The 27,344-nt window shown below is 40.7% G+C and overlaps 1 long non-coding RNA gene across 1 annotated transcript; it reads right to left on the reverse strand.

The window, feature by feature from the left end:
• Positions 1 to 494: 494 nt before the first annotated feature.
• Positions 495 to 27,344, reverse strand: LOC140845065 (uncharacterized). The gene is made up of 4 exons (XR_012123701.1): positions 26,871 to 27,344; positions 19,625 to 19,824; positions 13,153 to 13,356; positions 495 to 2,688 (listed from the first exon to the last, which is right to left on the reverse strand). It is a non-coding gene; the product is annotated as an uncharacterized lncRNA (long non-coding RNA).

Genomic DNA, 27,344 nt, shown 5'->3' on the forward strand with positions numbered 1-27,344 from the left:
TAACCTAAATACCTCAGGCTGGGATTTAAATCCACTTCTTCGTTGGTTCTTGGTAAAGATAGGAAGCACCTGGAGCCCTTCCTGTGTTTATTGCACATGCTGGTCTCAGGTTTCCTATTTTATTCCTTTTTTACCTTCTTATCCATCTCTTCTGAGTCCCTTCCAACATCCATATCCCTTTCTCATTATGAAGTCCAAAAGTAGGATAATACTTGAAATTGAACACCAATGTCCATTATACACACACACACACACACACACACACACACACACACACATATGTGTGTGTGTAATTATATAATATAAATAAATAATATTATATACATATATATATATATATATATATACATATATACACTCTTTTTTTCTGTTTTTGACCCCCATAAATCATTTCTACCATTCCCCACACCCCACCTCTGGCAAACCAGCAATCTGTTTATCATGTCTATGAGCTTAGATTTTCATTGGTTGGTTTTTTTGACTCGGGCTTTTTATTAGATTCCACATATAAAAGAGGTCACACAGTCTTTGACTTCCTCTGTCTGACTTATTTCACTTAGCATAATGTACTTGAAGTCCATCCATGTTGTTGAAAATGGCCAGATTTCATTCTTTATTACAGCTGAATAATATTTCATTAGAAAATATCTATATCCACATATATCTATAGATAGAGAGAGAGGAAAAGCAAGATAGATAAGGGCTTGGTCTACACAGTCCTTCTACAAGGCAGGTTTATCTAGTTTCTTTACCCATTTACCCATCAATGGACACAGGTTGTTTCTAAATCTTGGCTATTGTGAATAATGCCACAACAAATGTGGGTGTGCTGTCATCTTTTCAAGATAGTGTATTCGTTTTCTTCAGATAAATACCCAGAAGTGGAATTGCTGGATCATATGGTAGTCCTATTTTTAATTTTTTGAGGAAACCTCATACTGTTTCCTCTGATGGCTGCACCAGTTTACATTCCCACCAACAGCAAACAAGGGTTCCCATTTCTCCACATCTTTGCCAACACTGTTATTTTGTGTTTTTTTGATAATAGCTATTCTAACAGGTGTGAGGTGATATGCCATTGCTTATTTTCATCTCCCTGATGAGTAATATGCTGAGCATCTCTCCATGTGTCTGTTGGCCATCCATATGTCTTCTTTGGAAAAATGTCTATTCAGATCTTCTGCCCATTTTTTGTCAGATTGTTATTTTGTTGTTGAGTTGTATGAATTCTTTATATATTTTGAATATTATCTCCTTATCAGGTATATGATTTGCAAATATTTTGTCTAATTCAGGAGGTCACCTTTTCATTTTGTGGATGGTTTCCTTTGCTGTGCAGCTTTTTAGTTTGATGCAGTCCCAGTTGTGTATTTTTGGTTTTGTTGCCTTTGCTTTTGGTGTCAGATTTTAAAATTTATCACTAATACCAAGGAGCTTACTGCCTGTTTTCTTCTGGGAGTTTATGGTTTCAGGTCTTATATTCAAGTCTTTAATCCATTTTGAGTTAATTTTTGTGTGTGGTGTAAGACAGTGGTCAAGTCTCATTCTTTTCACATGGCTGTCCAGTCTCCCTGATACCAGTCACTAAAGAGATTGTTTTTTCCCTTTTCATGTATTCTTGGCTCCTTTGTCATATTAACTGGCCATGCACATGCAGGCTTCTTTTAATTCTGGGTTCTTCACTCAGTTCCATTGATCTATGTGTCTGTTTTTATGGCAATACGATGCTTTTTAAATTACTCTAGCTTTATAATATAGTTTGAAATCAGGCAGCATTGTTCTTCTGTCTCAAGATTGTTTTGGCTCTGTGGAATCTTTTGTAGTTCCATACAAATTTTAGGGTTATTTGTTTGACTTCTGTAAAATATACCATTAGAACATGAATAGGGATTACATTGACTCTAGATCACTTGGGCAGTATAGAGATTTTAACAATATTGATTCACCCAATCCATGATCATGGAATATCTTTTCATTTATGTGTGTCTTCTTCAGTTTCTTTCATTAATGTTTTATGGTTTTTAATATATAGGTTTTTCACCTCCATGATTAAATTTATTTCAGGTATTTTATTATTTTTGATATAGTTGTAAATAGGATTATTTTTAAAATTTCTCTTTATAATAGTTCATTATTAGCATACACAAAGACAACAGATTTTTTTGTGTATTGATCTTGTATCCTGTAACTGTACTGAAATCATTTGTTAGTATATATGTTATATATGTATTTTTATATATTTTTTAAAGATTTTAATTTTTACTAGCCCATCTGAGCCTAAAACCCCCAATCTGTGAGATGAGTAAGCAGCTATTGTTATTTCTACTTTGTAGATGAGAAAATTCAGGGAGTTGAAGTGAATTGCCCAGGATCACAAATCTATCAAATACCTAGACAAGAAACCAAACACAGTTCTTCTAATTCCCAAAGCAGGGCCTATTTCACACCTTCTCATCTTTCATGGATAAATCCTGCATTGTAGGACTGCAGAGACCAAGCCTCCGTCTATCTGATCAGCCCCTCCCTCCATGGTCCTTTGCACTCTTCACACTTGAGTCAAAGCATGTCAAACATTCTGTTCCACTTGTTTTTTCACTTCTGGAAGGCAATGACCAGGTCCCGTTCATCTCCCAATCGGGAATCCTCTTCCAGAGTGGGTTGGCCCCAGTGGCTGCTCAACAGGCATTACTGTAGAATGAATGAATAATGAATGATTTAAATAGAGTAAATGAATGAATGACAAAAGCATCACAGGGAAGCAGAGAGCAGTGTGTCTGTGCAAACACTACTATGAGGCAGGTAGACTTAACAGAATAAAAGATACAGTTATACAACTACCTCAGAGCATTAAATGAAGCTTCCACCCTGATAATTTTCATAGAACAAGCTTTACAAGTCACAGTGTATTATCCAGCATTACAACAATCAAATTATAAGCAGGTATTGCTGTGGTTATAAAATATTAAAAATGTATATAATACTAATGTTAAATATTGTATCAGCTGTTTTGAGTCATTTCAAATCCAGGAAATTCTTTTCCTGTGATAATGGATAGTCATTCTTCATCATAAAATGGCTCCTCCTTTTCTTTTTACAGAACATTTCCAGACAGTAAATGTCTAATATGTCATTACGTACATGGCAAATATTTATTGCTCACATTGATGGGTCACATTCCTAACTTCCCAAGGACAGCTACATAGTATGAGCCAGCTTAACATTTATGAAACATTGCCATCACTTTTTGTCTCATAAAAGATAACAATATATTAGAAAGCCTAACCTCTGTTTACAGATTGCCTGGCTTTTAGCATCTTTATGGTTTGGGAGAACTTAAAGTTTAGATAGTTCAAACTAAATATTGGAGCTATGGTTCACATCTAAAAGCATAGTTTTAATCTAAGCACTGTATATAGCTGGAAAATTTATGTCCTCAATAGCATATTATAAAAAACGGTCCTTTTCTCTGCTTGGGGAAAGCAAAAAACTTGCACTGAGTTGTGTGGTCATGCTCGGTGAGCAAATTGGGAACCATTAATGCAACAATAAAAGTGTCTTCTCACAACTGAAGAAAGTCTTAAAGACCAAGTACTTAAAATATCTAAATTTTCTTCCTATTTTTATTCATTGTGAAAACTGAACAGAAATGGTAGTGTTTGCTGTTATTGCTAAAGGACCATTCTAGGATTAAAGGAAAGAAGGCGAAGGCTGAGTAATTGTTTATGTGATTATTTATGGCTTCTTATCTAAGATCAAATTTCTTTAGGTCCTTCACAGGAAGAAGGGAAGTGGTTGTTTCCTGTACACAAAACTTGCTTTGTCACAATCAACAATTTGGAGACCATAATAAGCAGTGTGGAACACGATGGTTTCCCCACCAAAAAGGACAGTGCCTTAAAGACTCTGAACTGAGCTCTTTGATTTGGCAAGCCCAGAGTTCCCTTGCTGGCAGCCATCATGGTTCTCAAGAGGGCACAAGGGGAGGAAATTTCTGGCATTTTCAATTCTCACAAGTTGGACATCATCTTTGACTAATAGAAGTATGATGTGAGGAAGAGAAAATGGAATATGTCCTACAAATGGAATCTTGATTTTAAGCTAAAATGTCATAAACTGGACTATAATCTGGTATACAAGACACCTTAGCAAGCTGGAGGGAGAACACAATAGTTGTTGAGGGTTATCTAGACTGAAACGGTAAGCAACGCTGGCTTCCCAAAGGGGCCACACGTGCTTGCTGTACAGTATTGAGCATCTATCATTCTCCTGCAAGATTCTTGTCCAAAGACTTGATTAAAAACCAAATGAGAACTAGAAAACTAGGCATAGCTGGTTCAAATACAGATCTTGGTTTTGACAAATCAGGCCTTGGGGTTGACAGGGCTCAGGAATCTGGAAAATTGATGGGTATGTGCAAACTGCAAAAAAGTGAATGTACACATTAGCTGACTGGATTCAATGTCTAATCTCTCAGGCAGTGTCACATGGGACACATGTTCTGAGAATGCAATTGGGGTCAAAGCTCAGCAGCACCAAAAGAACAGGGAAGAACAGATGGTACCCTCATGAGCTGTTAGGTTCAAGAGCTTGGGAGGCACCCAACACCCAAAAAGCAAATAACCTGATAAACAAATGGGCAGAGGATATGAAGAGACTGTTCTCCAAAGAAGAAATTCAGATGGCCAACAGACATGTGAAAAGATGCTCCATATCACTAATCATCAGGGAAATGCAAATTAAAACCACAATGAAATATCACTTCACACCAGTTAGGATGGCCAGCATCGAAAAGACTAAGAACAACAAATGCTGACGAGGATGCAGAGAAAGGAGAACCATCCTACACTGCTGGTGGGAATGTAAGCTAGTTCAACCATTGTGGAAAGCAATATGGAGGTTCCTCAAAAAACTAAAAATAGAAATACCATTTGACCCCGAAATCCCATTCCTTGGAATTTACCCAAAGAATACAACTTCTGAGATTCAAAAAAACATATGCACCCCTATGTTTATTGCAGCACTTTTTTACAATAGCCAAGATATGGAAGCAACCTAAGTGTCCTTCAGTAGATGAATGGTAAAGAAGATGTGGGATATATACACAATGGAATACTATTCAGCCATAAGAAAGAAACAAATCTTACCATTTGCAACAACATGGATGGAGCTGGAGGACATTATGCTCAGTGAAATAAGCCAGGCAGAGAAAGACAAATGCCAATTGATTTCCCTCATTTGTGGAGTGTAACAATGAAGCAAAACTGAAGGAACAAAATGGCAGCAGACTCAGAAACTCCAAGAATGAACTATTGGTTACCAAAAGGGAGGGGTGTGGGAGGGCGGGCGGGGAGGGAGGGATAAGGGTATTGAGGGGTATTATGTTTAGTACACATGGTGTGGGGGATCATGGGGAGAACAGTGTAGCACAGAGAAGGCACATAGTGGATCTGTGGCAACTTGCTGCACTGATGGACAGTGACTGCATTGGGGTATCAGTGGGGACTTGATAATATGGGTAAATGTAGTAACCACATTGATTTTTCATGTGAAACCTTCATAAGAGTGTATATCAATCATAGCTTAATAAAAAATTTTTGAAAAAAAATAGTTTGGGAGGCACCACAGAGGCACAGATCATGGTTGAAGAATGTAAAACTGGCAAAGTAGAATAAGCTGGAATATAGGTTTGACCTCAGCTCACCTCTTCAGTCATGTCTGAAACCAAATACTCAAGCCACATTAAATGCCTTGCAACTCTTCTGGAGAAACTAAACTTTCTTTGACTTGCTTCTGGCACTTTCCACATGTGGCTACTTTTGCCTGGAAGGTACAGAATCATCCCCACCCCACCCTATATACACTCAGGAGTCTTTCTTTTTTATAGAAAACTTTCCTCAATCCATGCCTCGCCCCCCAAAAGAAATCTTACTCAGAACCCAGTACAAAAGAGTAGGTGGTCTGAGGATGTGCAGGCAACCACAGGGAGACCCAAGGTCCCGCCTGCTTGGCCCCATTATTTACCCAACAAGCTCTCCCTGAGAAATTTCTAAAGAAAGGTTAAATGAGCTCAGAAAATGCTTTTAAAATCCCAGGCCTATTAGGTCTAATTGATTATACATAAAATACAAGCATTCTTCATTTAAAACTGTCCAGTGACGTACCTATTTATATGAGCACTAGTAATCACTGAAATTGTTTTGGTCTGTATGGCATGATACCAACTACTCAGAAATACGCTATCTATTAACAGCCAGTGTAGCTGTCTAGTGCACACTAGATGAATGTGAGTGCTGAACATATACAAAATGTATCCACTAGAAACCTTCTATTAGTGTATACTCTCTCCACATAAGGAGCCACTTGCACTCAGCTACACTCCCTAGTGTAACCTCCACATTTTTTAACCTGATGTGGCCTTTCTTTCTGCCCATTATTTTACATTATGGTGAACACCTGTCATGGCCAATAAAATATGAAATACTGACGTTGGGCCTCCCAAGAAGTAACGGAAGTGGCTCATGTAAGGTTTTGAATGCAAGTTTTAGGGTGCCTCATGCCATCTCCAAAAACGTAGCTAAGGAAACAGTTAAGTATTCATATCAGCAGGCAATTAGGGATTGATATACACCATCAGTACCATGGTAGCCTGGGAAGGTTAACCCATAGTTGTACAACTGAGAGTTGAAAAGAACGAAGGTGTGCTTGCCAGTATACAAGGACTGGGACATAGCTCCATGGGGTCCCGGCTAGAGTGACTCTGCATGAGTTCCCATGTCCAGGAGGCACCCCTGTATGCCCACCCAACCCTGATACTGGTATGTGCTTATGCACATATCCCTGAAAGGATTTCAAGTAACTGGCTGAAGTTAGTGGAGAGGGGACTGAGGATCTGCACAACAGGAGTGGAAATGAATTATTTTCACTGTAAACATTTCATATGATGTAAATTTTATTTATCTATCTATAAAATCACTGGCTTTCTTATTTATCTGCCTCATTCATTAAACTGTAAGTTCCTTGAGGACAGAAACTATGCATCCCCTTTACCAAACACAGCAGCAGGCATGTAGTAGGAAGGTATAAATGGATGGATGCTTGGGTAAATGAGTGGGTAGATGGGTAAGTGAATAAATGCATAGACACCAGCAGACAAGCAGTTATCTGATTTTGCCACATACCAAACACCAAAAAAGTATGACAGCAGGGACCAATGGCCTGGTCAAAGAGCCCAGGAAAGGGAGATTCCACACAGGCAGACAAGTGAGGCTCAGAATTTAAACGGAGAGCAACTGGACAGCAGGTGCAGAAGGGTATGGAGGCAAGACTGACCCCTGCTAAAGGAGGTCTCTTGCCCACAGCTAGAGCTGGGCGTGTAGTCCAGGGCCCAGGATCCTCCCAGAGTCTTGGAATAATTGCAACTCCATTGTGCAGAGTAAGATATCCAGGGAAGTCAGTAGAGAGATACTGGAGCCTGATGCTCAGTGCTTGTAAGATATTTATCTGTCTCTGGCTTGAGTGGCTTTCTCAGCCCCTAGAAAGAAAATGAGCATTATGAAAGGGCCTTAACTGGCCTGGACAGTGCCAATAGTAACATAAGTTACCATAGTAGCTAATGCACACTCTTCCTTCTCAATAAATAATACCTTCTTACCTGCTTTTTAAACAAAGAATGAATGAAAGAAGAAAAGAAGGCAAAGCTACACCTTCTGCAAAAGATGTCCATTCCTTGCTTTTACTTTTTTATACTAGCTGTTGTCTGAGAAGCTGCCCTGTGATTAATTGGATCTCAAAGAGCAAACAGCTCTTACTCCATGATGGATGCAGCAAAGCCATGCAAGAGAACATTTTACTCTATTTGACTGCTGTAAGGTGGAGGGCCTTTTAAGGCACCAGGGGGAATTGGGAGATTTATTCAGAGTCCACTTATGACAGCATTTGCAGTAATTATAGAAGAAGAAATGGAAACAGGAAAAGCTTTTTGAAATGAATTCTCTCTTGAAAGTGGAAAGGATGACCTGATAATATTTTAGATGACGTTATGTATGGATGCTTTTAAAACTTCCTTGGTGGAGACAATCTGGAATCAGAACCCAACTAAAGATTAAAGAGTTTGGAGTGTGAACTTACTTCTTTGTTTCCTTGGTTCAGCTCCAGTCTTTCTCTTCAATGAAACCAGACACAGGAAAACACTCTGAGGTCATCTTATGGATGCCCTGCAGGGTCAGTGCCAGACTATTCTCCTAATGTCTGAGTGAAATGCTTTATTCAAGCAATCTTGAAAGGATTTAAGTAATGCAGTTTCCACCACTTCCTTTGACAAATTTCAGTATTCACAGCCTTGAGCAAAGATTTGGGGGTTTTTGTTTTGTTTTTTTTTACAAAATGGCAGGAAGATATCCAGGGAAGTCAGTAGAGAGATACTGGAGCCTGATGCTCAGTGCTTGTAAGATATTTATCTGTCTCTGGCTTGAGTGGCTTTCTCAGCCCCTAGAAAGAAAATGAGCATTATGAAAGGGCCTTAACTGGCTTAATGACTGGCTGTTACTTTTCAGCCAGCAACCTGCAGGCTCTGCTGTTGGTAGGAATTCCATCTATGGAATGGGACCACGTTAAGGGCAGGTTCCCAACAGGCCTCCTCAGCAGGGTGCGTTCAGGTTGTTGGGGAGTCACAGAAAATTTCATTTTCTTCTGCTTCATATTTTCTCTTACATTCTGGAAGGGATCAGGTGCTGCTAGCCCACAGTCTTCTGCTGGGGGAAACACCCCAAGCCCCTTCTCAAGGGACAGTGCTAAGCAGGCAATCTGCAGACTGGTGCATGGCTCAGAAGCCTATTGGTGACAAATCTGGGCCATTTGCAGGTAAGATGCAAGGGCACTTATGGACAGTAAGCAGTCAGAGTCCACACGTGAGCCACAGGCAGGAGCGAGCAGAAGTCAAGAACGCCCTTGAGCAGTGAGCTAGCAGAAATCCCTGATGTAGGGAAGAAAAAGCTACGCAGGGTGCAACCTGATGCAGGTGGTGGGTGGTCCTTGGGAAACCTGAGGGAAGGCACGAAGGCCTCTGCCACCAGAGCACAGAGACCCCACGGGGTGCCCTGAAGGAGCAGCTAAATAGGCCCTGGAGAAATTCACATCTTCCCAGGTGCTGAGCTCCATTTCCTCTTCCACAAGGACCCTCTGTCCTCTAGTCCGGGCTCTTGCTGGACCCCTGCCTCCTGCACCGACGTGTCTGTCCTTAACAACATCCCCTATTATCTGAGGCAGCCTGGAGAATCCCCAGTCCTCAGAGCCTGATGAACCAACCCCACCCCAGAGACCCATGGTCAGCCTCCTGGCTCCAAATGAAAGCTCGCTGGCACAGGCAGGTGGAGTCAGGGAAGGGTCACAGGTCTGCCCAGGCCTGTCACCTCATCCCCTCAGGTAACAAGGCTGGGAAGGAAGCAGTGGCCAGCATTACACAGTTCCCAGGTGAATGGGGCCCCCCGTGTTGTATGAGTAGCCCTTTAGGAGGCCCCATAGCAAGAACACATATTCTCTCAGCATCAGCAGACCCTGGGCCCTTCCCAAGCCCTGTGCCTCCAACCTGTGCCATTGCACTGTACTTCGAAGAGATTCCCCAACTTGATCACTTTTCATACACCAAAGGCATCTCAGCCCCCGTTTCCCCACGCCCATTATGGACCCTTTTGGTGTGACATAAGAGGGACCCAGATCAGTAGCATAAACTGACCATGACCTTTAGCTGGAAACAAATAGCAGCTCTTCCTCCTTCTGAGTAAGAGGCATGTGATGTTGGACTTCCTAGAGAGGGACCAGAGGCAGGTATTCATGTGCTCCATTCCTCCAGGTTATTGAGTTTGCTCTCTGATCAAAAGAATCTTGGACTGCTAAGGAGGAAAAATCAGTCCAGTGCAAATGAATCTATCATTTACAGCAATTCATTACCAAAACAAGTTGTAAACAGAAAGAAATAGGGAAACTTCAAAAACAAAAATGCAACTTATTAGTGTGTTTGATCATATGTAGTCACAAAGTTGGGAAAGGTGATTGGTTTGTTGGTTTTTTTTTTTTAAGTTCTACATCTAGTACTTGTAAAGTATATCCTTTCACAGGAAAGTGGCTAGCAATGGTCTATAGTACTGGGAAATGTTTTCCCAGTTGAGGCTTTTAAAATAAGCAAGTCCAAAACTTTTCAGCAATTTGTAGCCAAAAAAAGTAGGTGGGGCAAAAAGCAGAGTCCTGCCCTCACCCACAGCATTGTTGTTCTTTTATCTGGATGCTGAATTCTTTAAATCTCTATGCACAGTTTTTGTTCCCAGAAATGTTCTTATGAGTTCAAGATGATCCACTGTTTGGACCCTATGTGCCAATATTCTCTCTTGGCTGTGGATACCCCAGGGTCGTGGCAGACAAAACCTCACAGGTCACCATGCGGACCGACTAGGGATACCTGTCTAGAAGGCCGCTCACAAGCAGGTCACATCCAAAGTAAGAACTGGAATGGATGTAGGCACTCTCAGGACTGCTTCCTCAAGAAATGTATCCCCTGGGAGTTTTAACTGACACACCCTGCTTCCACCCTCAATGCCAGAGTGAGCCCATCAAAAACTATTGAAATGTCTGCAAGGTCAGGGAGGTCCTCTGATTCTGAAAGACAGGCCTGGAGAAAGGGCACTGTGTTCTCAAAGAATAACTAACAGAACCACCAGTGAAGAGAAAAGAAATTCGTCCCTTCATTCAAAATTTAAAAATACTTTCATCTGCTGGAATGGAGTTGCAAGCTAGGCAACTTGTTGACCACCGCATGTTGTTCTTTTAGTTAAGACCTCTCCCCAGAGCTAAGCTTGTTTGCAATACAGTTTTGCAACACAGTTTTGCAACACGTGGCTTTCCTTCCTGATGGCTCCATTCCCATGCCTTCAGCTCTGAAATTCTTTTGCAAAGCAGTGCCTCAAAGCCCTCACAGGCAGGCCTATCAAGATTCTATATGAGGATTTGAGGATTTAGAACAAGGCTCAGCATTCACCAGAATTGCTCTGCCTTCTTTACTCTCCTTGGATTTCTATGTTAATGAATCTGTCTGACATGGCTGTGACCAAAAAGACCCTACACAGCAGGACATCCCTGCAGCTGAACTCTGATCTGTCACACTTAGGAAGGAAGAGGCCCTGGTCAGGCAGAGGGAGACAGGGAGTTCTGGAAGCCTTCCAAGACTCAGATTGTTGTGTGGACATGTAAGAGATCACAACTCTCCTGGTTGTTACCAGACATAAATAGCTGGGTGGGTGGTTCTGCACCGCAAGAATTACTGAAAGTGGGGATGCCTTCTGGAATGAACAGCAATTGAGAAGGAAGTAAGAGGCCTATGGCAGAGTGACCACAGTGGCAGCAAAGCCAGATGTCACATTGCTGTAATGATTTATGGCAAAGATTTCTCTGTCTGGGGTTTGCCTTTAAATAGAAATCACCTCCTAGCACAAAGCCCTGTCAGTGGGGCACCTGTAGGGAAGGGCTGCACAGGTTTGCGGGACTGTGCAGGAGAGTGCCCAGATATTTGAGTTTCATCTGCTTTTTCTTAAAAGATAGCAGATTTGTGAAAGTTGTTTCTGGGAACGAACAACCTTCTATCTCACAGCCTCTGAACCAACTCAGGTTCTCAGCTGGTCACTGCCACCTGAATTCTCTGCATCTCAGACTCTGGGCCCATCTCTTAGGGGTCCCACCTTTGACATTGTCACAAGAATCTCAGGCTTCAGGGGAGGAGAATCAATGTCCACTTGTCTGGACAAAGGTACCCACAGCCATGGAGACCCTCTGGCACCATGTCAACCACACAGTTTTCCTAGTTTCATTTCCATTACTTCAGAACCAATGCTCCAAAGGAGACGAGATGACTAGTTTGTTATACTTCTTCAACGCAGGTGGGGAAACACTCCAGGCTGCAGGAAACTGGGCAGACATTCCAGAAGTAGGATTCAAAGATGGTGCCATCACAGGGGCTGCCTGTAGGAAGTACCTGGTCTAGGAGTGGGCGGAAAGCAGCATCACTGGGCTCCCATGCTGGTGAAAGGAGCAGAGCATCCTTTGCCCCTCACCTACTTTGCCCCTCACCCAAGAAGCCCTTGTCTTTGGCCCAGTTCCTTCAAACTGTAGTCCTGTCTGTCCTCTGCAGCATTTGTCCATCATGAACTCACTTCTTCTTCCTTTGGATCTTATGGAAAATTCCTATCACTGCATTTCCTCAGGGAGAATTTTCTCTTAGATAGTTTTAACTGAGGGCTTGACTTGGTCATCAGAGCTTAAATACCATATTCTTCTTGCATCCACTTCCCATCCCCCTAGGCAAATAGGGTGACTCTGATGGTTATCAGGGAGCTTGTGAAGGCAAGGCGCTCCACTCCCTAAGTCTTGAAGTGAGTCAACCAGGAAACAGAATCTGCTCAATGGTTAAGCAAACACTCTCTTTATGGGTATTGGGCCCAAACAAGTTTTGTTCCATGGAGTACACTGATAGAATTTAAACTGTAGAATATTAAAAACTTGTGCTAAGCATCAGTGGCTCAAAATACTCATAGAGGTGAAAGGTACTGAACATAGATTATAATTTAAAAGTGAAATGCAATGTTCTTAAAACAGAGATCCAGAAAAATATGTTCAAATATCTGTTAAAAACATGGTCACAAACAAGCTGATATCATAGCTTACACATACAAACACACAAGTGCAGATCTGTGAGTGCATGTGTGTACATATACACATACGTATGCTCACCCAGACATACATGTATATGCATAAAGAGATGGAGGTGAAGGTGGGGTAAGAACTCTTGGCCACCATTTTCTCCTCCACTTCCTTATATATTTTAAAAAGAAAAGAAATGGCCCTCAAGATTAAAATTTGAGGCTAGAGGGACCCTCTGGTACATTAGAGACAAGGGCATCAGTACAGCTAATGGGAATTCTTTTCCCCGTCCCATGATACCATGTGATTTGTCTTCACACAGGACCCTGTGTACCCAACCCCTTACCTCTCTTTCCCCTCCACTCTAACTCCCTTCCTCCAGCCTTCATGTCACTGTTCATAAAGGCACAGATCTCTCTGCAGACAAGCATGGACTATTTTAGGAAATTATCTGCAATGAATCCTGCTTACCTGGTTTGTTTTAATCAGACACCAAGCAGATGAATTATTTTCTGGTCAACAGGCAGGAGATAATAGCATTCAGTTTGGATGCAAAACTGTGTGTGCAGAGGCAGACATTCTGACCACAGTCCTCTCAGGCAAAGCAGCAAGGGGGAGTGATGGATGGTGGCTGTCACCAGCACTGAGGATCCCGTGTTAACTGGAGTGGTGGTTCTAGATAGGATCCAAAACATCGGGATGTCATTGATTGGATTAAAGATGGCAGTATTAAAGATGAGACAGAAACCTCCTCATAAAACCATATATAATACTAAAATATAATTAATACAACTAATCCTGAAAGAGCAACAGGAAAGAAGGCTGCACCAGACTGCATACACCTGGAGAAAAAAGCAGACCTCACAGAACAGGGTAACGTACCAAAGCTGTGACCTGGTGGGACCAAAGCCCTTTCCCCACCCCAGCTCACCTGTGGGAGGAAGAGAAACAGAGCAGGGAAGGAGTGGAGGCCTGGGACTGCTGAACACCTAGCCCTGGAGATCTCCTCTGGGAGCACAAACCTACATTGCATGGTGCTATGGTGATTAGTGGGGTTGGAAAGCTAAGACAGGAAGAATACCTGGAGAGACAGAGATTCCAGTTGCTTGTGGAAAACAGGGATTCATATCTGGCTGATCTGGGTGGGCAGTCTGAGAGACTTCCTAAATGAGAGAGGGCTGCTAAAGGGGCAAGGATTGCATAGAGCTTACTGCTCAGGAGAAAGGACAGGTAGGCAACATTGTCTGGGTGCACTCTGCCCAGTAGGTTGGGAACTTAAATGATCTTCAGGTGCTCCATACCCCTGGCTGGCTACACAGCTTCAAGGCCCCCCACCATGATATGCAGCCTGCTGCATCTTCCTCCCAGCTATCCTGCATCTGGTTTGCAAACCAGCAGCCCCTGCTCTGGGGTCAGGCCAAAGGGAAGCCCCGCCTATGGCAGCTACAAACACAAAGCACAGAGGCTTACACCTGTGTGTTTGGCCCACTGGTCCTGGAAGTGGAGACAGGTATAGCAGCCAGGAAGCAGGAAACACCTCTTTCCACCCCCAGGCACCAGCACTGCTCCCCTGCAACCAATGACATCATTCCAGGGGCTGAGAAGCTCTAGAGAGTAGAGCTTCTGGGCACTAGAGGGTGCCACATACAAATATCAAATGTCAAAAGAACCTGGTTCAAAGCAAAATCTCAACACCAGAGTAAGAATCAAGTGAGACTGAATTAATAAATCTTCCTGAAAGAGATTTCAAAATAAAAATCAGAAACATGCTCATGGAGGTACAGAAAAATATTCAAGAACTCAGAAACGAATTTAGGATGGAGATCCAATCATTGAAGAACACAATGGAGGGTATTAAAAGCAAATTTGATAAGGTGGAGGAGACGATAACGAAATAGAAATTAGCGAACAGTAATACAAAGAAGCTAAGGCACAGAGAGAAAAAAGGATCTCTAGGAATGAAAGAATACTGCGAGAACTATGTGACCAATCCAAATGGAACAATATTTGTAATTATAGGAGTGCCAGAAGAAGAAGAGAGAGTAAAAGAGATAGAAAGTGTCTTTGAGGAAGTAATTGCTGAAAGCTTCCCAAGTGTGAGGAAGGAGATAGTCTCTCAGGCCATGGAGGAGCACAGATCTCCCAACACAGGAACCCAAGGAGGACAACACCAAGACATATAATAACTAAAACAGCAAAGATCAAGGATAAGGACAGACTATTAAAAGAAGCAGGAGAGAAAAAAAGATCACATACAAAGGAAAACCCATCAGGCTATCATCAGACTTCTCAGCAGAAACCTTACAGGCCAGGAGGGAGTGGCATGATATATTTAATGCAATGAAGCAGAGGGCTCTGAACCAAGAATACTCTATCTGGCAAGATTATCATTTAAATTTGAAGGCCAGATTAAACAATTTCCAGCTAAGCAAAAGCTGAGAGAATTTAGCACCCACAAACCATCTCCACAGTGTATTTTGGAGGGATTCTTATAGATGGAAGTGTTCCTAAGGCTAAATAGCTGTCACCAGAGGTAATAAAAAGGGATAGACAAAGAGTAGAGCATATGATACCTAATATAAAAGAATGGAGGGGGAAGAAAAGGAGGAGGAAAAAAAAGCAGCTTTAGGTTGTGTTTGTAATAGCATACTAAGTGAGTTAAGTTAGACACTTAAATAGTAAGGAAGTTAGCCTTGAACCTCTGGTAACCACAAATCTAAAGCCTACAATGGCAATGAGTACATACTGATCGATAATCACCATAATGTAAATGGTCTGAATGCCCCAATCAAAACACATACAGTCACTGAATGGATAAAAAAAACAAGACCCAACTACATGCTGCCTAAAAGAGATTCACTTCAAATCCAAAGACATACACAGACTAAAAATGAAGGGATGGAAAAAGTTCTTTCATGCAAACAATAGGGAGGAAAAAGCAGGTGTTGCCACACTTGCATCAGACAAAATAGACTTTAAAACAAAGAAAGTCACAGGAGACAAAGAAGGACATTACATAATGACAAAGGGGTCAGTCCAACAAGAGGATATAACCATTATAAATATCTATGTACCCAATACAAGACCACCCACATATGTGAAACAAATACTAATGGAATTAAAGGAGGAAATAGAATGCAATGCATTCATTTTAGGAGACTTCAACACACCACTCACTCCAAAAGACAGATCCACCAGACAGAAAATAAGTAAGGACACAGAGGCACTGAACAACACACTAGAACAGATGGACCTAATAGACATTTAGAGAGCTCTACACCCGAGAGCAGCAGGATACACAATCTTCTCAAGTGCACATGGAACATTTTCCAGAATAGACCACATACTAGGCCACAAAAAGAGCCTCGGTAAATTCAAAAAGATTGAAATTCTATCAACCAACTTCCCAGATGACAAAGGTATAAAACTAGAAATAGGTTGTACAAAGAAAACAAAGAGGCTCACAAACACATGGAGGATTAACAACATGCTCCTAAATAATCAGTGGAACAATGACCAAATTAAAACAGAGATCAAGCAATATATATGTAGACAAATGAGAACAACAGCACAAAGCACCAATTCTGTGGAACGCAGTGAAGGCAGCTCTAAGAGGAAAGTATATAGCAATCTAGGCCTATTTAAAGAAGGAAGAACAATCCCAAATGAATAGTTTAAGTTACAATTAATGAAGAACAAATGAAGCCAAAGGCAGCAGAAGGAGGGACATAATAAAGATCAGAGAAGAAATAAATAAAATTGAGAAAAATAAAACAATAGAAAAAAATCAATGAAACCAAGAGCTGGTTCTTTGAGAAAATAAATAAAATAGATAAAGCACTAGCCACACTTATTAAAAGAAAAAGAGAATCTACACACAAAAACTGAATCACAAATGAGAAAGGAAAAACCATGATGGACACCACAGAAATACAAAGAATTATTAGAGAATACTATGAAAATATATATACTAACAAACTGGATAACCTAGAAGAAATGGACAACTTTCTAGAAAAATACAACCTTCCAAGATTGACCCAGGAAGAAACAGAAAATCTGAACAGACCAATTACCAACAATGAAATTGAATCAGTAATCAAAAAACTACCCAAGAACAAAATCCCTGGTCCAGATGGATTCACCACTGAATTTTATCAGACATATAGAGAAGACATAATACCCATTCTCCTTAAAGTTTTCCAAAAAATAGAAGAGGAGGGTATACTTCAAAACTCATTCTATGAAGCCAGCATCACTCTAATATGAAAACCAGGCAAAGACCTCACCAAAAAAGGAAATTACAGGCCAATATCCCTGATTAACATAGATGCAAAAATACTCAACAAAATATTAGCAAACCTAATTCAAAAATACATCAAGAGGATCATACACCATGATCAAGTGGGATTCATCCCAGGGATGCAAGGATGGTACAACATTCGAAAATCCATCAACATCATCCACCACATCAACAAAAAGAAGGACAAAAAAACTCATGATCATTCTCATAGATGCTGAAAAAGCATTTGACAAAATTCAACACCCATTCATGATAAAAACTCTCAATAAAGTGGGCATAGTGGGAAAGTACCTCAACATAATAAAGGCCATATATGACAAACACACAGCCAACAGCGAGAAGCTGAAAGCTTTTCACCTAAGATTGGGAACAAGACAGGGATGCTCAGTCTCCCCACTATTATTCAACATAGTACTGGAGGTCTAGCCACAGCAATCAGAAAAAACAAAGAAACAAAAGGCATCCAGATTGGTAAGGAAGAAATCAAACTGTCACTATTTGCAGATGACATGATATTGTACATAATAAACCCTAAGGACTCCACTCCCAAACTACTAGAACTAATATCTGAATTCAGCAAAGTTGCAGAATACAAAATTAATACACAGAAATCTGTTGCTTTCTTATACACTAACGATGAACTAACAGAAAGAAAAATCAGGAAAACAAATCCATTCACAATTGCATCAAAAAGAATAAAATACCTAGGAATAAACCTAACCAAGAAAGTGAAAAACCTATGCCCTGAAAACTATAAGACACTCTTAAGAGAAATAAAGAGGACACTAATAAATGGAAATTCATCCCATGCTCTTGGCTAGGAAGAATTAATATTGTCAAAATGACCATCCTGTCTAAAGCAATCTGCAGATTCAATGCAATCCCTATCAAAATACCAACAGCATTCTTCAACAAACTGGAAAAAATAGTTCTAAAATTCATATGGAATCACAAAAGACCCCAAAGAGCCAAAGCAATCCTGAGAAGGAAGAATAAAGCAGGGGGATCTCACTCCCCAACTTCAAGCTCTACTACAAAGCTACAGCAATTAACACAATTTGGTACTGGCAAAAGAACAGACCCACAGACCAGTGGAACAGAATAGAGAGTCCAGTTATTAACCCAAACATATATGGTCAATTAATATATGATAAAGGAGCCATGGATATACAGTGGGGGAAATGACAGCCTCTTCAACAGCTGATGTTGGCAAAACTGGACAGCTATATGTAAGAGAATGAAACTGCATTACTGTCTAAATCCATACACAAACATAAACTCTAAATGAATCAAAGACCTGAATGTAAGTCATGAAACCATAAAACTCTTAGAAGAAAATGTAGGAGGCAAAACTCTCTTGAATATAAACATAAGCAACTTCTTCATGAACATATCTCCCCAGGCAAGGGAAACAAAAGCAAAAATGAACAAGTGGACTATATCAAACTAAAAAGCTTCTGTACAGCAAAAGATACCACCAGCAGAACAAAAAGACATCCTAAAGTATGGGAGAATATATTCATAAATGACATATCTGATAAGGGGTTGACATTCAAAATATATAGAGTTCATGCATTCTCAACAAACAAAAAGCAAATGACCCAATTAAATAATGGGCAGAGGACCTGAACAGACACTTCTCCAAAGAAGAGGCCAATAAGCACATGAAAAGATGCTCCATATCACTAATCATCAGAGAAATACAAATTATAATCTCAATGAGATATCACCTCACACCAGTCAGGATGGCCAACATCCAAAAGACAACAACAAATGTTGGTGAGGATGTGGAGAAAGGGGAGCCCTCCTACACTGCTGGTGGGAATGTAAATTACTCCAACCGTTGTGGAAAGCAGCATAGAGGTTCCTCAAAAAGCTCAAAATAGAAATACCATTTGACCCAGAAATTCCACTCCTAGGAATTTACCCTGAGAATCTAGGAGCCTGGTTTGAAAAAGACATACACACCCCTATGTTTATCTCAGCACTATTTACAATAGACAAGAAATGGAAACAACCTAAGTGTCCATCAGTAGATGAATGGATTAAGAAGAAGTGGTGCATATACACAATGGAATATTATTCAGCCATAAGAAGAAAACAAATCCTACCATTTGAAACAACATGGATGGAGCTAGAGGGTATTATGCTCAGTGAAATAAGCCAGGTGGAGAAAGACAAATATCAAATGATTTCACTCATCTGTGGAGTATAAGAACAAAGAAAAAACTGAAGGAACAAAACAGCAGTAGACTCACATAACCCAAAAATGGACTAACAGTTACCAAAGGGAAAAGGATTGGGGAGGATGGGTGGGAAGGGAGGGATAAGGGGGGAAAAGGGGCATTACGATTAGCACACATAATGTAGCGGGAAGACACGGGAAAGGCTGTATAGCACAGAGAAGACAAGTAGTGACTCTACAGCATCTTACTATGCTGATGGACAGTGACTGTAATGGGGTATGTGGTGGAGACTTAATAATGGGGGGAATCTAGTAACCACAATGTTGCTCCTGTAAGTGTATGTTCATGATACCAAAGTAAAAAAATAATAATAAATAAAATAAAATAAAACATCAGGATGTCATGCCTGTAAGCATCTCACTGAAATTCTGCTTCAGGAACCATGAGAGTCCTTTACCATTTCAAGAGCTGAGCATTTTCTTCCAGGAACACATTATCTCAAAGCAGAGCCTTGCCTGTCTTCAATGCTGCCTTTTTGTTCACAAGTAGGAAAATCTTCAATGTCCCTGTCAGAATGCTTGGCTTTTGCTGGTCCAAGACACTTGCTCTGTCAGGGGCCCAACATTCTTCCAGAAAGTTCAGAGGACAATATGGAAACTGAAAGAAAAAACAAGGGAAATCCTGGGGCTAAGGGAAAACTGAGATGAGGTAGCTCATCTTTCCATCCACTCTCTCTGAGTGCCATTGTGAGGAGTATGCTAAAGCTGATACATATTTTTCAGGCATTTGGTCAAAGCACCAAGCCATTTTAAGTTTGACTAGAAGGAGAGTTATTCCTTCAAAATTACTACCTTGATAAATGTTTTTATTTTATCTCCTGAATAAATTCAATTCAAAGTCATTTACTTATTTCACCGAGAGATCCAAGCTCAAAGATATTTAATTATGCCTAACCTTTATCCCATTAAGTAGATTAAAAGTCTACAGCATTGTCTGGCCTCCTGAATGGCAGTCTGTTAGATGTGTATGTTCAATTGCAGTTTGCAAAAAGCAAGAAATTACATCAGCCATAAGACTGTATTTATTTCGATTTGATCCTATTTGGGGCTTACACTTGGTTTAATTGTACAAAGCAAGGAAATAATATGACAGTAAAGCCACTGAATTCATAAATATATTTCTATTAGTGAGAAAGGCCAAAAGAGTTATCCAATGTAAATTTACCCTTGGCTACTGAGTTATTAGTCTTTCAAGGACTTGGGAAATTGGCAAGATTACTGGTGCTGTGCCAGCAGTGTTCTTAAATGCAGTTTTATAAGAGGAGGAAAAATGCTACCCCTACAAAGGTAGATGCAGATAATCTTATTTGGGTGAGGCCACTCACAATTTGCAATCCTTTAAAGGGAGTTCAGGGAGAGAATAAGCCCTCTGATATCTAGTACTGTTTATCCACTTGCCACAATAAGAAGTCAAGTCAAAATCTTGGTAAGAAATCCTCATTGGATAACTCTTTTGGCCTTTCTCACTAATAGAAATATATTTATGAATTCAGTGGCTTTACTGTCATATTATTTCCTTGCTTTGTACAATTAAACCAAGTGTAAACCCCAAATAGGATCAAATCGAAATAAATACAGTCTTACGGCTGATGTAATTTCTTGCTTTTTGCAAACTGCAATTGAACATACACATCTAACAGACCGCAATATATCACAATACTTTGATGCATGAAAAGGTTTTCCTTGCTGTGTTGTACTGAGACATAAAGGTGGTAATACCTGTGTTAAAAAGGATATGGAAGAAGTCTATACTGGGGGAGGGTGTGAGTGTGGGTGTGTGCATAGCAGTATGCTGGTAAATGTTTAACAACCAAACCTCTGAAATAAAAAGCCCTTGTAGTGTTTGCAAATTTCCATGAGTAAATATTCCCGTTATGGCTGATTTCAGGCTACCAACCAACTTTACTGAACACAGTTCAGTAAAGAAGATATACATGGAACAAACAAACTGGGAAACATACAGTATTCCCAGCATACAGATATAATAGACATAAATAAATAGGAAGTGATGATTTTTAGTATTTATTTTCTTTGCTTTCAAAATATTTAATTATGTTTATATAAATTTTAGTAATAACTGTATTTAGTTGTTGGCTTGTAAAGTTCCTGAAAATTTAATACTTGGCCTTTAGGAGCTGGCCCTAGCACACCAACATGTGTGTCTGTTTCTATGTACACATGTGCACGTGTGCACATGGAATATAACTGCAGTCTTGTCAAAGTATAAACTTTGTGGGTCAAGGAGTGTGCCAATACTAGAGCCTTTGCCTTTGAAGTTTGAGTTTGAAAAGAATTCCAGAGTAAAGCAGAATGCCTGGTGGATAGAACAAAAAATTGGCTGTGATCAGGAGTCCAGAGTGATCCCCAAAAAGTCATAGTATAAATTCAAGACGCTGTAAGAGCTTGGGTGATTAATGTCAGACTGAAAGTGAAAAGGCACTTCCACCTTAGCTGACCCCACACCCTAGCACAAAGATTTCTAGTATGAACCTTTCAGCTCATCAGAGAACACTGCTTTTCTTTATGTATCTAAATTTTTGGCAAAGAAATATATTTCTGTAGCCCGAAAATATCCTTGACTGTGGATCAAAGAGTTTAAAAGAAGAGGCTGGATTAATTCTCACTGATCAATTATTTCATGTAGTAGATTGTGGTCACATATTTTCTTCTGGTCCAAAAATTTTATGTACACACTTCTTTTGGTAATTGACCCAGTCCTCCTGACCACACAATTGGCTTTATGACCCATGTCTGCCAAAGTAGAGTATTCCATCCTTCTGGGAACAATAAGTAGCCCATGGCATCTGTGTTTGACTCCCTGGATCTAGCCGAGTTGTCTCAGTTCCCAGCTACATAAGCTAACCAACTTCTCTCTTGACCATTACTGCTCCCTGCCTTCCCTCAAAATTATGCTTGTTGGTTTCTGTCACGTGCAACCAAGAGTTCTAATTAATAAAGATATTAGAACAGGCAAACAAAAACAAAGAAACCCTAGATTAAAACTTTTGGGAAGGCAGGCAGGCAGGCAGGCATTTTCTTTCTTGCCATCTACTACTGGAGACCTACACAGCTAGCTCTTAATTCTGGAAGCCGTTGGATATCCCATGAAAATTCAGTCCACAATCCCAGTTATGCTCCTATGCTCTTACTCAGTCTTGGAAGGAACATCTGTCTAATGGGATTACTCACCCCCCAGGGCAGAACCCTTTGGGAGAAGTCTTTTCTGTCTTGTAGGGTGGGGCTTCGAGATTTAAGAGCTAGTATTAATTGGAGCCTTTCCTGGCTGAGTAAATATTAAATTTAAATTCAGCTACGCCTTTGGTTAGCAAGTCACAGCTTGAGGCTTCACCTTCCATGTTTGTCCCAGGTTCTTCGCAGGGAAAGAGAGTGGCCAGACGAGGGGAGAATGCAGGTTAGGGAGCAGGGAGGCTGACAAGCTACAGACTGAGTCAGCCTGCACTGCAGAGCTGTTACTAAGCCCCATGCACTCCGTTACTCCTTCCAACTAGTTAAATATTAATCTGTGGTGCTGTTCCTGCCGTTGGGCATTAATTAGACTTTGTTTAAATAAATAATTCCTAGAGTCACCTGCCAGGAAGGCTACCTTAAACAAAGCAAGGGCTTCTCCACGTTCTAAGAGGCCAGCTGCTTGGCAGTCACAAATGAAAGACTCTGGTTTTATGGGGTGATGGGAATGTCACTGGATTTAATCCTGGCTTTCTCATTTTAACTGGAACACTGGCCACAGGACCAGAATGAAGAGTGCTGCACCTGGAAACCAACCTAGCCCTTCCCCCTGGGCTCATGGGAATGTGTCAGATTTTCCAAAGACCTGTACATACTAAGAACTAAGAACTGAGAGGCTGACCAGGCACTTTATCAGAGCTGCTGTTATTGCCAGAGTTATTGTGTGAACTGATTTGAGTCTTTTAGGAAGCTGTGGGTGCTAAAAGAATGGAAAGAACTGTGAAAACTAGAGAGTAGGGGACTAAACCCAAAGACACATTCCTAGGCATCTCTGGTCAAGGAGTTTGGCACCTATGATACTTGGCAGATGGTGGGCCTTCTAACCACTGTCTGTCCACTCTTCTGGAAGCAGTCCCCTGATTTTACCCTACTGAACTACTTTCTCTCCTTGGTTGGGACCATCAGTCAAGGCACCTTGCCTACCCTCAGTCAAGGAGAGGGTCTCTGACCCAAGTGAGACAATTTAGATGTTTCTCTCAGGAATCTAAATTTTACACAAAGTGACAAAATAACTAAATTGAAGCCAATTCTTCCTAATACAATAGCATCCATCAACTCTGCTGCTTAGAAGACACATGCTGCTTCCACTCAAACTTTGCAGTTCCTGCCTGTCCCAAGTCTACTTCCTAAGTCTACTTCTTCAATTTTCCCTTTATCCTATGAGTAACTCCACAGCCATCAAGTAAATGCCTTTTCTGTTTGTTAGTCAGAATTCGTTTCTCCTGCTTGACACCTGAGAATCATAACTGATACAGAAAACAACTGTATATGCATTTACATTATATTTATTTATATATGTTTATGGGTATGTGTTTAAACATTATCCTCCTGTACACACTGAGTATTTTTCACTTCTGTCTGTTTCAGTGCCTGAAGTCCACCCACCGGATAGAGTTTAAAGAAGATTTTTTTAAATGCAAACATAGAAAATAGACTAGTATTGGGGTGATCGGTCAAACACAAACTGGTACCAATCAATTCAATCAGATTGCCTTCTAGTTGTTAAGAGAAAATGAGAGTTTTGTTTTGTCTGGGCAAAAGAGAGGGAAGTGACTGAGATGCTAAGGCCCAGGAGGAAATTGAGCAAGCCTGGGGAAGATCCTGATAAAGCAGCTTGAGAACCTTGCTGTCTATGGTGGTGGCGGGGGGTCCCTGAAGTGAAGGACACGAAGAAAGGAAGGTCTGCAGCAAATGCTTTCTCTCTCCTTTTTCCTCTTCTTGATCCCCAGCTGCCAGAAATCAGGATGGTGTTACCAGGATAAGAGAGTGGCTACTTTTTTGGGTACACAGTATCTGTGGGAAGCCCTGGGACTCTAGCTGTCTCTTTAATATTGTTTTTATGGCAATGTTTTTCTAGTATCAAGGAACTGACATTTTCAGACCCACATTTTCTAAATGTTCCTTGCTTTTGTACTGCTTTGTTGCTTCTGGCATCACTTCTCTCCCTGGGATGCTTGGCACTATTACTGCCATTTGTTGTCATCTTAAACATTAATAAAAACTATTTACATATCAATATCCCAATGCCCTGATCACACTTGATTTTGGATCAAGTTGGGTGAATCCCAAATCATTTTAGTTAATAGATATTTTAATGTACAGAAATACACTTTAATTACTACACAGTGATGCCCACAGTAATTAAAGAAGCTATAAGATTGTCACAGATGAGCAAAAATACATAAAAATTTGACCACAAAGAGATTTCTGGGCAGTTTTACATTTAAACAAACATACACTTATGTTTATATATCACTGGAGCCTGTAAGCTGTGGCTTTTGTTTAGTCCTGAAACATTAATCATCATAGATCAATTTATGAACTTTCAAAGAAATTATTTCCCATACTAGGCAATATGGATTCCTCTATCATTGCCTTTACTCATCAGACATCCATTGGAAGATGAAAAAAAACAAAATGGAGCCAGAGCAGATCCGTCCAGTTAACTAAGTTTCCTGAATTATGATCTTCCCAGCATAGCTCTAGGCAATGTTACCTGGGAGTAAGGAGAACAGAAATTCCATTCCCCACTGAGTCACTCCCCACAACATCTTGTGTAACTAACTTAACCACCCAGGGCTTTACTTATTTGATGGGAAGAGGATGAGGAAATAAGAATACCAACTACATAACATAATTTGGAGTTATGGAGGTGAGATTAGTGACGAGATTTGCAAATGATCATAAGAAGCCACAAATGACCTCTTTTTGACAGGAATATTCACAGTCAGAAATGTAAATATGCTTCACTATGTATATTCTTCCTTTCTACAAAATTTTCTCTCTACAGAGACAATTGAGACTTCCATTACTCAGAAGATAGACATGAGATTTTAACAGCATTTCATCAGATCAAAGACACTTATTCCCACATTTTACCACTTCTGAAATCTGGACATCTCTTACAATTCTTCTTTTCATATAACTGAACTAAGAATGCATCTTACAATTCATGGCATCTTAAATTTAACAACACACAGCATGTCTTTTTCACTTATGAAAACAGGTCTACACAAACTTTCCTCCTTGGACCAATTGACATGCTGAAAGGATCGTGGCAGCGCCCCTGGTTTTGGAGCCCTGAATGTTTGCAAGGGATTGCTAATTCAGAGGTAACCAGCAGCACCCCAAGCCCGGCCAAACAGATTCATTTAAAACATAGCTTGGTTAAGTGAGTACTCCAACAGGAGACACACAGAATTCTATGAGACAAGCTAGCCAGATGTGGGCTGGAGGAGGGTAGTCAGAAAGAGTTCCTGGAGGAAGTGATGTCTTAGCTGAGACAGAAACAAAGGATTGGAATTATCCAGAATGATGCTACTACTCAAAGTGTCCACTCAGTCTATTTGTGAACAGTCTTCCTTAGGTAAGTACAGAAATTGAGAGTATTTAGAAAGCTTTATAACAGAGTAATTTTATGTCTGTTGAATCTAATTAAAAATTGGAGAATGTACTTTATGTATTATGTATCTGTTTTTGGAGAAACACTGAACTAGAGGCAGTGACAAGGAGAAACTTCAGAGAGATCAGCAGCATTTGTGAGGTCCTGGACCTGAGAGGTAGAAAGTAAGAAAGGGGGTGGACACAAGTGATTACCATTTTTATGAAACTGCACATGGGAGTTAGGAGAAAAATATTAACCAAAATGTTATGATTTGATTCTTTCTGATTGGTGGTATTGTGGTACTTCAAGAGACTTTCATGTCCTTAATTTTCAGCTTCTTCACTACAATGAGTCCTGTACCGGATACATTTTGATTTTGCCTACTCAATGTGTATTCCCTTTCCAGGGAAAAGGCTCCCTGATTTCCTTCTGGGAAATCTCTGTTCCCCAAATGTGTATAGTCTTAGAGGGACCATCACTGTGCAGCCTGCTCTCCCAGTTCAAATAGTGGGTATGGGGCTCAGGCTAGACCACTGGGTCTTTCTCCCCGGGATTTGCAAGAACAGAAGAGTGTCAGGTCATTCAGCCCACCACGGCAGCATCTAGTTGGTCCTGATACCAAGATATCTGAGTCTCTCTGGCTTCTCTGGGGGGGGGCAAGCCTGAGTCTTCAGTTTTTCCTTACATTCTCTGAGCTACCTCATTCCCCCTGGACCATTTCCCTTTGGTTCAAGCTAGTAGAATTGGTTTCTTTGTCTGCAATCAAAGAATGTTGTCTCTTAAACATGTATATAGTACCTTTGCAATAGGAAAAAAATTGCTTATGAAACTAAAGCCTCCAGAGACTGACTAATAGCATCGTGGGATGGTGAAACCCATGGGTTTAAGAGACAGAAAGCAAGCCTCCGATCTTTCTCCAGCCACTTCCCAACTCTGTGGTTTGGAGCACATTTCTAATCCTGATCTGTGTCTCAGTTTCCTCCTTGTTAGGAGAGAATGATAAAAGCACCTACCTCGGGATTATTGTGAGAATTAAATCAGGCAAGATGTGTAAAGTGCTCAGAACTGTGCTTAGCACACAAGTCCTGTATAAGCATTTGCTATTTTCGTTTTGCAGATAGAGCCCTAGACCAGAATATTGTGCAGCTCTGGGGACCAGATGATTTCTCTGTGGGTTCAGTCTTGGAAATTCATTGGTTCCTCCTCCAAGATTCCAAGAGTCATGAGATTCCTTCACTCACTCTGTCTCTACTTCTTTCCAGATTTGTTCTCTTTACCCAGTCGTTACTCTTAGCTATGATTGATACTCAGATCCTGAGAGGAAAAGACCTTGAACGGACCAGTTAGTCTCCATCATTGTCCCCATTGTGTCAATGCTGTTGCCAGGCCAGCCTGTAGGTTAGCAACCCTTGGGAGGGGCCTCTCCTAGTCCAATCAGCTCTCACCGGTTGCAGAGCAGATCAGCGACAGGCTGAGAGCCACCTTGG

This window comes from Manis javanica, chromosome 12, assembly GCF_040802235.1.
Source record: "Manis javanica isolate MJ-LG chromosome 12, MJ_LKY, whole genome shotgun sequence".
NCBI classification, from domain to species: domain Eukaryota; kingdom Metazoa; phylum Chordata; class Mammalia; order Pholidota; family Manidae; genus Manis; species Manis javanica.